Source organism: Lucilia cuprina, chromosome 2 (assembly GCF_022045245.1).
Source record: "Lucilia cuprina isolate Lc7/37 chromosome 2, ASM2204524v1, whole genome shotgun sequence".
Lineage (NCBI taxonomy): Eukaryota > Metazoa > Arthropoda > Insecta > Diptera > Calliphoridae > Lucilia > Lucilia cuprina.
In genome coordinates, this window is record NC_060950.1 from 24,147,475 (window position 1) to 24,162,959 (window position 15,485).

Here is a 15,485-nt window from a genome sequence, read left to right on the forward strand (position 1 = left end):
GTTCTAGTTCAGTTCTAGTTCAGTTCTAGTTCAGTTCTAGTTCAGTTCTAGTTCAGTTCTAGTTCAGTTCTAGTTCAGTTCTAGTTCAGTTCTAGTTCAATTTTATTTAAGCTCTAGTTCTAGCTCAGTTCTAGTTCTAGTTCAGTTCTAGTTCAGTTCTATTTCAATTCCAGTTCAGTTCTATTTCAGTTCCAGTTCAGTTCTAGTTGAAACGTAGAAAACTGGTTGCAAACTATCATAATTTCAATGAATCAACACGTCTGCTTAGGTTTTAACAAACACTTCTCTCTGAATGAAGTTATTTTAAATTGATATAGTTCTAATCAAATTAAATAAGGAAATAGTAGAAAATTAAATGGAATTTTAAAAACTAAATGAAAATTGGCGCCTGTGAAAATATTAAAATGTTTGTTCACAATGTCATTACCTTATCCCTATAACATAATAGATATAATATAATACGTTTGCTAACATATAATTATTTGTAAGAACTTAAGTGAGAACTATAAAAAGGCAAAAACTATAACAAAATACCTACAAACGAAAGGCCAAAGTGGTACTCCAATTTCGAATACGTGACACATATGTAGACTAATTATGGAAAGGAACACACACAAATATCTAAAAACAAAAACTGAAATCTAATCGATAAACTAAACAAAATCTAAAAAATCATTCATACATCCATCACGACTACAATATAATACATGACCAAGTTAAATAAATATTTACATGCCATTCTGATTCAACAATAGCAACAACAAAAAGAGGTATGTAAACTATAAATTGGAGTAGGATACTTGATGAAAGCTAAATACAAATAAAAAAAGAAATAAGGAAACAAAACACTTCCACACAAGCACAAATCAAACCAAACACATACACAAGCAACAACAATGAAAGGTAGGAGTACCAATAAACGCCTTTCGAAAAGTACCTCAATAGTGGTTACAGGATCGCATACACCAGAGTACATTTTCAATTGAACGTATATGATGATGTACGGGTATGTGTGTCTAGCATTAATTCTTTTCGAAGAGAATCGCGTAAAAGGAAATAAAAAGTTAAAAAACTATTGCTAAACGTTTTCGTCATATTCGTTCCAGGGTAAAAAGTACAGAATATCAACAATATTATTGGCATCAACAAAAAAGACAGCTGTACCGACATTTATTTCATTGGTGTCGTATAAATTTAAATAGAATTTAATAGGGGGTACAAATGTTTATTATGTTTTGAGTTAGTACTTTTTTTAAGTATGTGCATATCTTTCAGAAAGGATTTTCTATAAATTAAGAATATTTTCCGAATATAAACTGCAGTAGAATTGAAATAGAACTTAACTAGAACTGAACTAGAACTGAACTAGAACTGAACTAGAACTGAACTAGAACTGAACTAGAACTGAACTAGAACTGAACTAGAACTGAACTAGAACTGAACAAGAACTGAACTAGAACTGAACTAGAACTGAAATAGAACTGAACTAGAACTGAACTAGAACGAAACTAGAACTGAACTTGAAATGAGCTAGAACTGAACTAGAACTGAACTAAAACTGAAGTATAACCAAACTCTGATAAAGTATAATATTAAGTACTGATATCTCACTTCTTTTGAGATCATGAGTATAATTTAGATTTGTTTTTGCCCGATATGATTGAAACTCAAAGTACCAATAAAACTTCATTTTGAAAGTACCTAACAAACTTGGAATTTGAACCAATCATCCCTGTTCGATAACTAACAAAAAAAATCACACACACAACCTTTAAAAAAGGAGCAAATTCCAATTATAGAATAGAAGTTATAAAGCAAAAAAAAATCGAGCAATATGTGAACATTACCAGACGAAAGACCAACAACCAATGTTTACCCCCTTTTTTTAGAAATAATAAAAATACTTTTAGCAACAAAAACAAAAAAATAACGTAATTGTAGGTTACAATGTGAAACATTATTTGCGCACTTGAATAAAATCAGATGCATATTGAAATGAAGAAAAAAAAAACGAAATGCTTGAAATATGGTTGAAAATTTTATGTAATTTAACGTTTAACGCTAGTTACAAATTGTATACATAATGGTTACACCAAATTTGTTGTTGTTTATGTAAACAGTCAAAAAATTAATAACTGTAGCAAGTTAAACAAATATAGTGGGATGGACAATGTGCGGCCCACTAAATGAACTATAAAAGAGATAGATATGATATAATTATTCTAAAGGAGTATGTTCGCTACTCACCTACTCATATATACTTTACCAGCACTTCTTGAAATTAAAGACTTTTTCAACAAAAGCTGGCTAAAGCGGGCTAGGCCGACCATATAATACCCTACACCTATATACACAGAAAATGTGATTTAGTTTTCATAATAACGCATTTAAGTTTAATATTGATGGGAGCTTTTTAGAGGGGCTAGGATCAAATGAGGCCCTATAATTATAAAGTTCATCAGGGTCATCAAGACTAGTATAGAACTTGGTATTGCAGGTTTTTGTCGAGATACGAGTATATTAAACATTATTATGAACTTAAAAGCCCTATTTGACGGGTTCAGTTCTATGGGGCCTAGGTGAAATGATAGACCGATGTTAACTATTTTCAATAAGCTTCGTCTTCAGTACCATAAAAGATCATGTGCCAAATTTTATTGAATTATCTCCAAAATTGCGACCTGTAGTTTGGTTACAAGGTTTACAAGCTCAATTCAATTCAACAATCGCATGGATTGAAACTCGTCGGCACATCACTTAAAGACCGCAAGGTCCATGTTGAGTCCATTTTTAAAATGTTAAGTTCCAAAAATGAAGAAAAAAATCATAAGTAGAACTGAAAGAGGAATAAGTAAAATGGAAAGAAAAATTAAGACAAGTCAATTGCTTAAGTAATTTCAGCCTAGAAGTTGTACCGAATCGATCTACTAAAGAAAGAGCTGTAAGTGGATCTGAATTTCCCTAGAAAATCCAGTCGAAGAAATTGCGTAAATCTGAGATTTTGTTATCTATGACAGTGGCAAATTAAGTGCTCAACTTTTCTTCGCATACCCTGCATTAGACCGACTTATATAACAAGCGCCCTAATTGAGCAATGCCTTATTAAAATCCTTATGAGAATCCTTAGACTGCGCCCATCTAGTCCTATTAGTATTTTGATAGACTTTACATCAAGTTCTGAACATAAGGTCTATATAATTCGTTTTATTAGGGAATCGGAATCTCTTGATGTTTTGGGAATGAAAATACAGAGCGATGTCCGATAGACTAAACATATTTTCAAGTGTCGAAAGAAGCATTCAAGTGCCGAAAGAAGTTTTCAAGTGTCTAGATTTTTTGAAACTTCGCTCCATCTGATCTTCTTACTTTTTAGACCATTTATATCCGAATCAATAATGGAATACAACTCTCATATATGAGCCGGGGCTTCAAGAAAGGGCGAAGATACTCATTAGTGACATTCTGGCATCCAACTCTATTCATTTACTCGAGCATCGTTGCAACGTGGAGTGTATTTCACTCTTCTATCGATACTATAATGAAATGTGTTCCAATTATGTATAAAATAGGGGAACTCGTTAACGATACCCGTATATTTTGACGCAGTACACTACTCTAATCAGGAACACACCCATTTCTGGTCGATTGGTCAGCGGACCATTACATTACAAGAAAAATTAATTTTTCAGCCGCACTGACACAAACTTCCTACAGAAGTATTCACCGAAACTTACGATGTGAAGTGTTCACAAGCACTACTCTGCATGAGTAGGTGTTATACCCTGAATGCAGATCCAAGAAAAAAAATGATATAAAAGCAGCTTTACTGTGTCACCACCGCCCATTGATCGTTATAATTACGTATTAGTTCTGTCGCAGTCCAGATCGGTGGGATCTCTGCCTGGAAGACACTACATTCAGATTCCCTAGGGAATCCGAAGGAAATTTTTATATCGACATCGATATCCTTCTCAGACCCTTCGGTAAGAACTTAATACCCAACAAACAGTCTATTAGAAACAAACCAATCATCCCTTGTTCAAAATCGTAAGAGGATTAAGATATCGAGCGATGTTTACAACTAATTGTAACAACATCCTGTTAAAACCACATCGAAACATTTATTAAATTAAAACCCCATGTTCCAGACAGTATATTTTCAAGAAATTCGGATGTTTATCGTAGTCTAAAACAATACTAATAAGAAATTCACGTCCCCATATTCTAAAGTCGAATTTGAATATGAAAACAGAACCAAAGGTTGTACATATCATAACTCACTTCGTAAGAAAATATTTAAAACCAGCAGGATATAAACAAAATATGAATATATTGTTGAATTAATAAAAAAAACAAAGATGGTGGTGGTGGTTTTGCATAAGGCCTACATTTTAAATGCACATAAACAACCCTAAAGCGATACAGACTGTATGTATCATTTCTTTTATACGGCTTTCCAAAATGCAGGCAGGCTGGGTCTAGTCTGAAATCATCCTTTTGTTGAGACACACACGCACACACACATAATATAAATATTCTGTTGTAGAAAAAAAGAGAGAAAGGTCAGCAAACAGACCATCATTAAATATTCTATACATATGTATCATTTATAAAAAGACTACAACTAAAAACAATGCAAAAGGAAACTTAAAAACAAAATCATAAAAAAAGCAACAACGATGGGTATTTGCACCCTCTTGGCATGATTTTTACCCGCCAGGCAAAATGGTTTCCGTCTTTTTACGCCGTAGCTGGTAGATAGGAAAAAAACATACAACAACTATAAGTATACTATACATAGTTGTTGTAAAACCAGTGGTAACATGTTACTACTACTCCCTTTCCTAAATACATGAATGAATGAATTCATACACAACTGTGCTGTATATGAACATCGCATTTTTTTTATAGCCATCATATTACAAATCATCACCCGTTTGTTTTTTTTTTTTTTGTTGCTTTTCAAAACTAAACATAGGAAAATCTCTATGATCCTTTTGCATATAAGGATATGAGAGTGAGTGCATTAGCGCGTAAAATCAACAATTTAATAATAATACGCTGCTGTTGCAAGTAGCGCAAGTAGTTAATATGTGCGTATGCCAGCCAACAAAGAGTCAGTCTATCATTCAGTCATTTATTCGACCCAGTTGATTTTAATATTAGTCTTATTATGCCTTAGACCGCTACGTTTGGTAGGATGTTATACGTTTGGGCTGATGTTGGTAATACAAAGAATAATAATTTTTATATTTAAAGAAATATATATGAAATCCAAATACTCCCGGGACCAAATTACAATTTTCTAAAAAACTGAATCCGAATCGAAATTTATGAAAAAACTGAGAATTCCTTAAGCATCATAATTTTCCAAATGTCATGCCCTTAAATTAAAAAGAATTCCTTCTTGATCACATTTGTAACCTGAATACATCTTTATTTACGAAATCCATTATATCATCTGAAAGTTTAATCTCTCGTTTTTAAAATAAAGCGTTAACTTTTGCTATATATTCTTTCTTTTCCGAAACATCTTAACCTAAAACTCAAAACAACTCTAAATTGTCAAAATCTGAGTTGAACTTTTAGATGGCATGTAAGAATAGGTCTATTCGTTCACTTTTTACATTAAATACTTTCAACGAGAGAGTAAAATGAAAATTTAAAAAAACACTCTTAAAATTTAGAAATACGAAAATTATGCTTTTAATATTTTTGTGTGAATGTCAAGAAAGGTAAACTAAACAAAAATTGCAAAAAAAAAATAATAACAAGTAAGAAATTATAGTATTATTATAGCCAACCATGTAATACCCTACATCTTTTACAAAAATATAATCTGATTTAGTTGCCATCAAATTATATTTAAGTTGAATTGTACCTTATAATTAAGCCGTTTATTGTTGAATACAATTGTGAACATTTAATAGAAATTTTGATAGGGGCTTTTCAAAGGGGCTAGGGTCATATGAGGACCTATTATTATGGAATTCGTGTGGGTAATCAAGTCTAGTATAGAACTTGGTTTTGCAGCTTTTAGTCGAGATATGAGTGTATTAAACATAATTATGAACTTAAAAGCCCTATTCGACGGGTTCAGTTATATGGGGGCTATTTGAAATAAAGGACCGATCTTAACCATTATCAATAGGCTTCGTCCCTGGGACAATAGAAGATCATATGCCAAATTTCATTGAATATCTCCAAAATTGCGACCTGTAGTTTGATTATTAAACATAATTATGAACTTAAAAGTCCTATTCGGCGGGTTCAGTTATATGGGGGCTATTTGAAATAAAGGACCGATCTTAACCATGTTCTAGTTCTTTGAAACCAGAACTAGTTCTTTGAAACTAGTTATACATTGCTACTACACTAATTCAATGTATACTACACCTTTTTCAATTAAAAAATTAAAACTTTTCATTTCAATTCAGAAAATATCAATTGAAATTCAGATTTTACTTTTAAAATTTAGAAATGAACATTTGAAAATGGGATTTTTCATTTGAAATTTAGAAAAGAACAATTAAAAATGAGAATTTTCATTTTAAATTGAGTTTTTATCGTTTTTATCGAAATAGAAAACGCGTTCAAATGTATATTTTTGCATTCAACTGAACTACAAAGAACCAGTTCCGAAGGTGACAATTTCGAACAAAAATCTTTGGTCTCAATTCCAAACTACAAATAAAAAAAATAGAAAGTAAAATTACACAAACATGCAAATAAATAGAAAATATAAAACTTAAACTGTTGAAATAATGTAATAAACGTTTTTTTTTTGTATTATACAAACACTCAAAAATATTCCAAAAAAAATTACAAAATAATGAATGGAAAAAAACAACATGGCGATAAACTGTCAAAATAAATTACGTATATGTGGTAGAAACGTGTTAATTGGATATTGTCATTTAGAGGCCGAATTAAGTAATTCAAGTGCTCCGTGTGAACTTGGTATCAAATTCGGCTAAATTCTTTAGAAAAATATATTTATTTATCGATTTATAATTAGTTCCATCTCTAACATAAGTTCCTCTTGTAAAAATGATAGGGTCCATTAGCAAGTATCTTTTATTGAAAGATCATACCACCGGGTTCATTGCAGATTATCCCGTCTGTCCAATTTTTGCCGAATTTCTCGATAATTGCAAATACAATTTTACGGGTCCATAAGTATACCGGTTTGGAAATCTTCCAACATTTCGAGACAAACCAAGATAAAATTGTTTAACTCCAACATAAAATCAACTCTGTACGGCTGCGAAACCTGGAACATGGCACCACGTGACGTGCAAAGTCTTTAGGTATTTCTTAACAAATGCCTCCGCAAGATCTTACGTATTTTCTGGCCCGTAACAATATCCAACCACCAACTTTGGATAGAGGCAAACCAGCAGAATATTAAAACAGAAATAATTAAGCGGAAATGGAGCTGGATAGGTCACACCCTTCGTAAACCAGACGATGATATTGCCAAGAAATGCCTAGACTGGAACCCGCAGGGTAGCAGACGAGCAGGGAGACCAGCGCACACCTGGAAGCGGCAACTAATAACAGAACTCTCGAGACTGCGCATGAAGTGGAACGAAGTCAAACACAGATCCGAAGATCGATATTATTGGAACCAACTTGTTATGGCCCTATGCTCCCCCGAGGAGTGAAAGGAACATATATAAGTATACCTATTTGATGATCGATATGAAGAAATTTTATTAAAGATTTTTTGTAACAATAATTCTAAAAATGACTTTGTTTTACCTATAAAGCATCATATAGTCGGCCTAAACCAACTTTTATTTTTAAAATATTTGTTTCATAAATGTTTCCATGTATCATAATATATCTTTATTACTATTTAAGTAATAAATATTTACAAGCAAATAAGCAATTCCATATTAGCATAGAAATTTCAGCAAAAAAATCCCAAACAATGGAAACAACAAAAGATGAGGGTGCTTCTTGGGTTGTCATGGTATTTACTCCACAGTGGTTGAAGAAGTTTATTATGAAACTGTTTAATCGGAGATGGTGCGAATGTTATTCTTTTAGCTGGCTAGCTGAGTGACTGGATAATATGTCGATACAGTTCAATGATTTCAAAATTTCTTTCTTTTTTTTCGTTCAGAGAGATTATTAGCAATGATTACACAAGCTTAAAGTGTAGTTCTATTTGATGGTGGTGGATAGAAGTTTTTGAGCAAATGTTTTAAATGATTTTAATCTTTTGTTAAGTATGTTTGGATTTGATAAGTACATCTATTGAAAAAAATGTGAACTATTTTAAAGTAAATATCTAATTATCTTTTGTATAGCTTCATTATTGTCAAAGTTACACTAATTTGGCCAATTTATTAATTTGTTTTTAATATTTTCAAAACTAATAGGTCGAGTATTGTAAGTAAAACCTAGCATTAAACATGATCTTAAACTGTACAATTCTTGATAAATAATTAAAAAAAACTGATAATACTTATAACAGGTTTCTTAGAAACAACTTCGGAAAAATCCATATTCGCTGTAATTCTTAAAAATTCAAATCCATTTTATGTCATTTGCTCTCATACTATTGTTTCTAATATTCTGCACATCGATATTAATAAGAACATCTGATTGGTTTGCGGAATAACGCCTTTAATGGGCAATTGGATCTGTTATGGACCGAACTGTACAAATTTGAAGGGGAAAATAGTTTCTTACAACAAATCACATTTTTCACAGAACTCTTTCTTCTATTACGTTCAAGTTCACTATGTCCAACAGCCTCACTGTGTTAAATGTAGCATGTGACATTATAAAGCGTGACCACGTGTTTCCAGTTCGCCAAGATCTCTGACTGGAAGACGCTACCTTCATCCGGAAGTCTATAGGACAACAAATTTCTTTTCTTATTTCACAGAACTGTTCAACATCGCAATGTCTTGGTACCCAACACAACCTCACGGTATATTACCTAACTAATGATTCCAAATTCCTTCTGCAGCTACTTACCAAGCCAGAATGTATCATGTGACATTGTACAGCTTTAAGTGCTACCTGACTGTCCGACCTCATAGTAATGTGTTTCTAAATTATGTCCAGGGCTTTCAGATCTCCTTCTAGAAGACATTACATTCAACCGGAAGTCTATAGGACACTTTTATGTTGTCACCAATCAAATAAACTCTGGTCTCTGTGTCAGATTCATTTTTGGTTTCATCAGTAAAGATTGCACAACCTTAAAACAGTACTTCGGACCCAATCCTTTCGTCCCTATTAAAATCACACTAGTGTTACTCCGTATTTTAAGGCCGTAACCAAATGGTCTGAAGTACCCGCCGAACTTCCCTCAATTATTGTTAGACCTACTTTGTACAATAATCTTGAGTGTCCTTAACGCTTTGGTCTTACTAGAGCTGATTCTTAATTTCTTTTAGACCTACTTTGTACAATAATTTTGAGTGGCCTAAACGCTTTGGTCTTACTAGTGCTGATTCTTTATAAGTTTCTAGCCGCTACACTCTCAATATATTTCTCAATTGGAAGCAAAAACCTGTTTATATTGATATGGAGCTTTAAACGAGCAAAAAATCGTTAACGAAAATTTCTGAAGGGGACTTTATATGGTTCGATCCTCATGAAATCTGTTTATTTCTAATTGCATGATAATTGTTGTATTTCAAAGCCAGTAACTAACGTTAAAGTAAGGAGATCTTATTAGTAGACTCTTCATCTACAATACCATAGAAGATCATGCGCCAAATTTTATAGAATTATCTCCAAAATTGCGACCTGTAGTTTAATTACAACGTTTACAAGCTCTACTTGGGGGTTCAGTTGTATGGGGGCTAGGTGAAATAATGGACAGATCTTAACGATTTTCAATAGGCAATAGAAGATCATGTACCAAATTTCATTGGATTATCTTCAAAATTGCGACCTATAGTTTGATTACATGAAAGGACCGACGGACATAGCTAAATCGACGAAAATGATGCTGAGACGATTAATATACTTTAAGGTGGGTATAGGACCAATATTATTTTGCGTTACAAACATCAGCACAAACCCAAAAAGCAGTAAAAATTTATATCCAATATGTATCTCTTACAGTTTAGCTACACCTTCGATTTGAACTCGAAAAATTTCGAAAAATCGCTTTTTTAATATTTAAAAGAATATGTTTTAATTATTTAATATTGTAAATTTTAAATAAAGTAGAGTATTATAGTCCAGAAAATATCAATTATACATATCTCCAAAGTTTAATTTAAATCGGGCAATCTCAACCCATAAACTGTGGAGGTCGATGCTAAGGGGCTGTTCCTTTAAATGCGAACGAACAAGTATTTTCTAGTTTTATATTGGAAACAACAAATAAATTCGAAAAAAATGTAATTGTTTTCAATATAAAATGAAAAAGAAATGTTCATTCACATTTAGACGAAAAGGCAGGTAAATGTTGCAAGATTTAAGAATTCTTAATTGCTAGAATTTATAGTATAGTAGACCGATCTTTAAAAAATTCCGACATTTAACAAATCGAAAAATATTTCGTATAAAGGGTTTTATAGAATACAGATAAAGTTATTCTAAGGCACTGAATAGAATACATTCTTTTTTTATAAAATTTCAATATTCTAAAAAGGATTCCTCAAAATATGATTTTGGAAATAAATTTAAACAGGAATTGCGTTATAGAAACTATAAATTCAATTTGAATTGGAATTTGCAAAACCTAAAGAGATTTGACAGGAAGTCCAAAGTTTTGAACATTGTCATGTATTATTAAAATCAAAATCTAAATACTCACCCTCGTATATAAAGCTTATGTATCTGTAGATATTAAAGTAATTTTAAACTTTTGCAAGTAATCCAGGCGAATGTAGTGTAATCCTTTTGTAAATGTTTTAATTTGAAAAATTATTTTGTTTCTGATTTAATTTCAATATTATTACAAGGTAAATATAATTATATTTGTCTATATGCTGACAGTAATTTATTATAAATTTTCTTTTTTTTTTATTTATCTTTAAAACACAAAACTTTTATTCATTTGGAAATAGCACGAATTTACAGTTAAAACACTTTGTAAAACGTACGCACACACATACATATGTATGAATGTATATAAGTTTTAATTATTTTGAATACGAGATGACATTTTGGCAAAGCTAAACAAATATATTTGTCATTATTATTATTATTGTTGTTGTTTATTAAAGTCGAGTAAAAACACCAGCAGCAGCACAATACAACAGTACATACATGTATGCAACAGTAAAATTAATAAATTTCCATTGAAGATATATAGAGATATTTACCGTTAATTTCAACCACGTAACGACAATGTCAATTTTGAAATGCAAATATTTGAATTATGACAGAAGAAATGCCGTAAATGTAAATTAATGCAATAACGGTATTTTATATATGTGAATGTGTGTTAATGCTTCAACATGACTGTAAACAAAAACACAGAGAGAAATAACTTGAGGAATGGCCAACAGAGAAAGTAAAAATCGTATTGATTAAGAAAAAAAATTGTGGGATTGGTAATGCAGGATATGTGTAGCATTTTATTTACCATCAAAATAAGTTAAAACAAACACAAAATGTCATTAAAAATTAATATTTAAAAGAGCGCAAAGAAAGGCGATCACGTCTTAATGAGGTTATAGCAAAAAAAAGCACCACAAAAAAAACGCGGGCGTGGGTGTGTTAATGTCGGTGTCATCAACAATGCTTCTCACACACACATTCCCTCATCAGCAGCACCATTATTTTAATATGCACTCATAATTTATAGGCGCCATTTTTAAATAAAGAAAGTGTTACTTTGTTTTTGTTTTAGGTTTTACTTATTTATTTTCATTATTTTCTTCTTTTTTTACACTCACTGCCGACGGTAAGTTTTCAGTTTAAGAAATTAACGTAAATTTTAATGCGCTTGTCGTCTATGAATTTTTCCCCAGAGAATCTCTCACGTACACGTGCTCTCACAAACTACAGTTATTTCTCAGAAACAAAACAACAAAACTGCAACAGTAATAAATGGGAGAGTAATATAGTATACAGTTACAAAAGCAAAATGTCAATCAGAGTAAAATACTTTTTCTAAAAACAACACCCCATTTTACTCAAATTACATTCTCTACCTCTCTTGCACTCTCTGCAACTCTCAGGCTCCTTCTTTGTTTATCACAATCAAGGGGTGTTTCTGATTTTTTTGTTTTCAAAGGTTTTCTTCTTCTTGGTTCATCTATAAATTGCATCATATGTCGTATTAACAGCCATTATCGCCTTCATCATCATTATATAGCAACTGTTGTTGTTGTTTTTATTTTTTTTGTTTCTTTGGGTTCTTTTAACCATCAACACCATCCATCTATCGGTTGCGGCAGCACCCATTGTTAAATCACTCCATTTACTCTTCGCCTTGTTGGGTGTTGTGTATCTGTGTGTATGTGTCATATCAAAAGTTCCATCTTTTATTTAACCCGTTTCCATTTATTATATGTTTGTGTATTTGTAACATATGTATGTATGTATGGTTTCATTCTGTTTATATTTGTGATGTAATTTACTTGATTTGCTCCTTTTTTCGGTTCTTTTTGCAGGTGGTCGTTTTCATTTATTTCGGTTTTTTGTTGTTTTCATCATTTCATTTTGTCTTTCATACAATGTCTAGCCTAAGATCGTACAGCTCAAGATGTTGTTTGGAAATGTGGCATTTCATGCTTTCAGACAATGCCCTTTTGTAGTTTGTTTAAATTATCCCAGTCTCCATCTATACGCCATCAGGTGTATTGAAAAAGGTAAAGAATTAAAAACAAATACAACAAGAACTTAAATTTTCTTTCCTAAGTTTGTATAGGTTTTTGGTTCAAAAGTTTTTGTTTTTGGAGAATGATCTGATTGGCTCTTATTCGTCTTACGTCTCGAAAACACTCTTTGTAAAAGACAGTGAACTTGGTTCTTAGTTTAGTGGCTTTTTGAAAAACAAAAGTGTCAGTCAGTTGTCACTTTACTGCCTCTTTGTAATCTATAAAGTAACAATTGACTTCCTCCTGGGTTAAGTACATATTAAAATAGCTGATCTCTTGGGTTAGGAGTAACCCTATGAAATAGCTAGTTTGGTATTGCTGAGTCATAAAATTCATATGTCATATGTCGGTCATGTGATCTAATAGTTTGTTCGAAAATGGGGTTTTTGGGAGTATCAAGAACAAATTCCGGATCGAATAGCACAAGTTACAATCAAATTGTGCTAAGCTTTAATATTAAAATGAATCATCCAAAGGCATCTGATATTTCAGAGAAACAGAGTGAGAAGATGATACACCCCGGAAACATGATCCATGTGCGGAGTTGCCTCAATTTTTGCAGGGAATTCACTTTCTTTTTACTTTTAGGGGTTAGGGAATGTATTGCTAATTGGATTCATAATTAAGTAAAGACTGTAATATGGATTTCGTGTCTCTGGCAGTCTTTTACCCTCTAACTGTCACTCTGTGTTAAATGATACATGGAAGAAAAAAAAGCTAATTGGATTTTATGTCAAAATATTTATAAATTAGCGGCCATATTTGTGTGCGTTAGTACATGTTTAATCTGGTCTGTGTATATCAGTCTGCCGGACTATAAACTGGTGATGATCAAATGTATCTTCGACCTTTTTTTGGAATAATTTGATATGGGGTCGAACCAAAAGGACCACATGTCCCCCTTATTGGAGAGGTTTCTTCAGTATTTGGTTTAAACCCAAATTCGCGAGTAGAGTATGTCTGTTAAAAGACTGATGCAGAAAGATGCCCCAGAGAGGAGCGACTGTGGGACTATTCATTGGAAATAAATTTGTGTATATGATACGGGATGAATATAGGGGTATATGTTCCGTATACCCCCGCCCGCATACTTAGAGTGAATGTGTAGGATGTTATTCTCTATAAGTGTATCGTATAAATGAGAAGTCTGCAAGTGATTGAATTTTACTTCCATATTCAGGTATGTTTATGAATAAACACTATTTATACCAGATTAACTATAGTGTGTTTTCTGTGAGTAAGAACGAAGTACTCGGCTTATTTGATGGATTCGTGTTTCGATCTTAAGGTGCTATTGCCGACTTCCGAGATAAAATAGCTAGAGTACTTCATAGCATTCAAACAAAGGGCGGTGGTGAGTCATCTAGTCAACTTACCTAGTGGTTGAAAAAGTACCACTGAGATGTAAGACAGGCCAACAAGTTAGTTTTAATCGGATATCTTATATAAGGGTAAAAATTCCGGTATTTAGGAGGTCTAAATTTAACAGGTTAAGCCGGCTTTACACGATCACACGAGTAATATGAACTGTCAAAATTTGGTGTAGAAGAGTACGGATGGGATCGTCTAAACGTAATATGTAATGAAACTATCACACATTGAGAGGGAATACGGATGGAAAATTTGACGGTCGTATGGCTCTCTCCATTTTATTTTTTTAATACAAGCAGGTCGCATTAGATCAGGGATGTATTTTTAATTAAACACATATACAAAAGTGAAACAGCTGTTTCTATCTTACTTTATTATTGTTGTATACCAATCGTGTAAACATAAAAAACATAAATCATACGACTTTTATTCTCTTTTTATACCCTACAACACTTTAGTGGGGAGGGTATATTGGGTTTGTGCTGATGTTTGTAACATACAAAAATATTCGTCCTATACCCACCTTAAAGTATATCAATCGGTTTAGAATCATTTTCTGAGTCGATTAAGCGAGTCGATATAAACCTTATGCGCAAGGTACAGACCCCAATTTTCAAGATAATTGCATGAAATTTGGCACACACGCTTCTTTTGGCCCAATGACGAAGACTATTGAAATTAAAATCGGTCCATTATTTCGACTAGCCCCAATACAACCGTACCCCCCAAATAGGGCCTTTTGGCTTATAATTAATTTAAATGATCTATTATGTTAACAAAAGTCGACAAAACTTTGTTTTATAGAACTTTAAATGACACTACCGATCTTTGTAATGATCGGGCTTTATTTGACCCTATCCCCCATACAAACTCCCCTTCAGAAAATGCCTTAAAGATCAAAATTCACTTACAAACACTAATAACACTTTTAAATTCTACATAAATAATATTGAAGAAGACTTAACTCCCCTTACCAACATTTTTAAGGATAGGGCTCTACTCCCCTTTTAGCCCTCTTAAAAAATCTCTTTTTTTTGTCAAAAAAAGTAAAAATATTCCGAAATAAAGTAAAAAAAAAAACAAGTAAGAAATTATAGTCGGGCGAGGCCGACCATATAATACTCTACACCTTTGACAAAAATATAATGAAATTTAGTTGCCATAATAAAGCATTTAAGTTGTATTGTACCTTGCCTTAGATATACATACTTAAGCCGTTTATTGTTGAATAAAATTGTGGACATTTAAGTGAAATTTTGATGGGGGCTTTTCATAGGGGCTAGGGTCATATAAGAACCTATTATT

General features: G+C 32.3%; 1 protein-coding gene across 1 annotated transcript in view; it reads right to left on the reverse strand.

Annotated features, from left to right (window-relative positions):
- LOC111676995 (fez family zinc finger protein erm) overlaps positions 1 to 11,937 on the reverse strand; it is a 52,964-nt gene extending 41,027 nt beyond the window's left edge. The window contains exon 1 of the mRNA XM_046956719.1: positions 10,796 to 11,937. The gene's annotated coding sequence lies outside the window, so the exon portion shown is untranslated. The remainder of the gene's footprint in view (positions 1 to 10,795) is intronic.
- Positions 11,938 to 15,485: the final 3,548 nt, after the last annotated feature.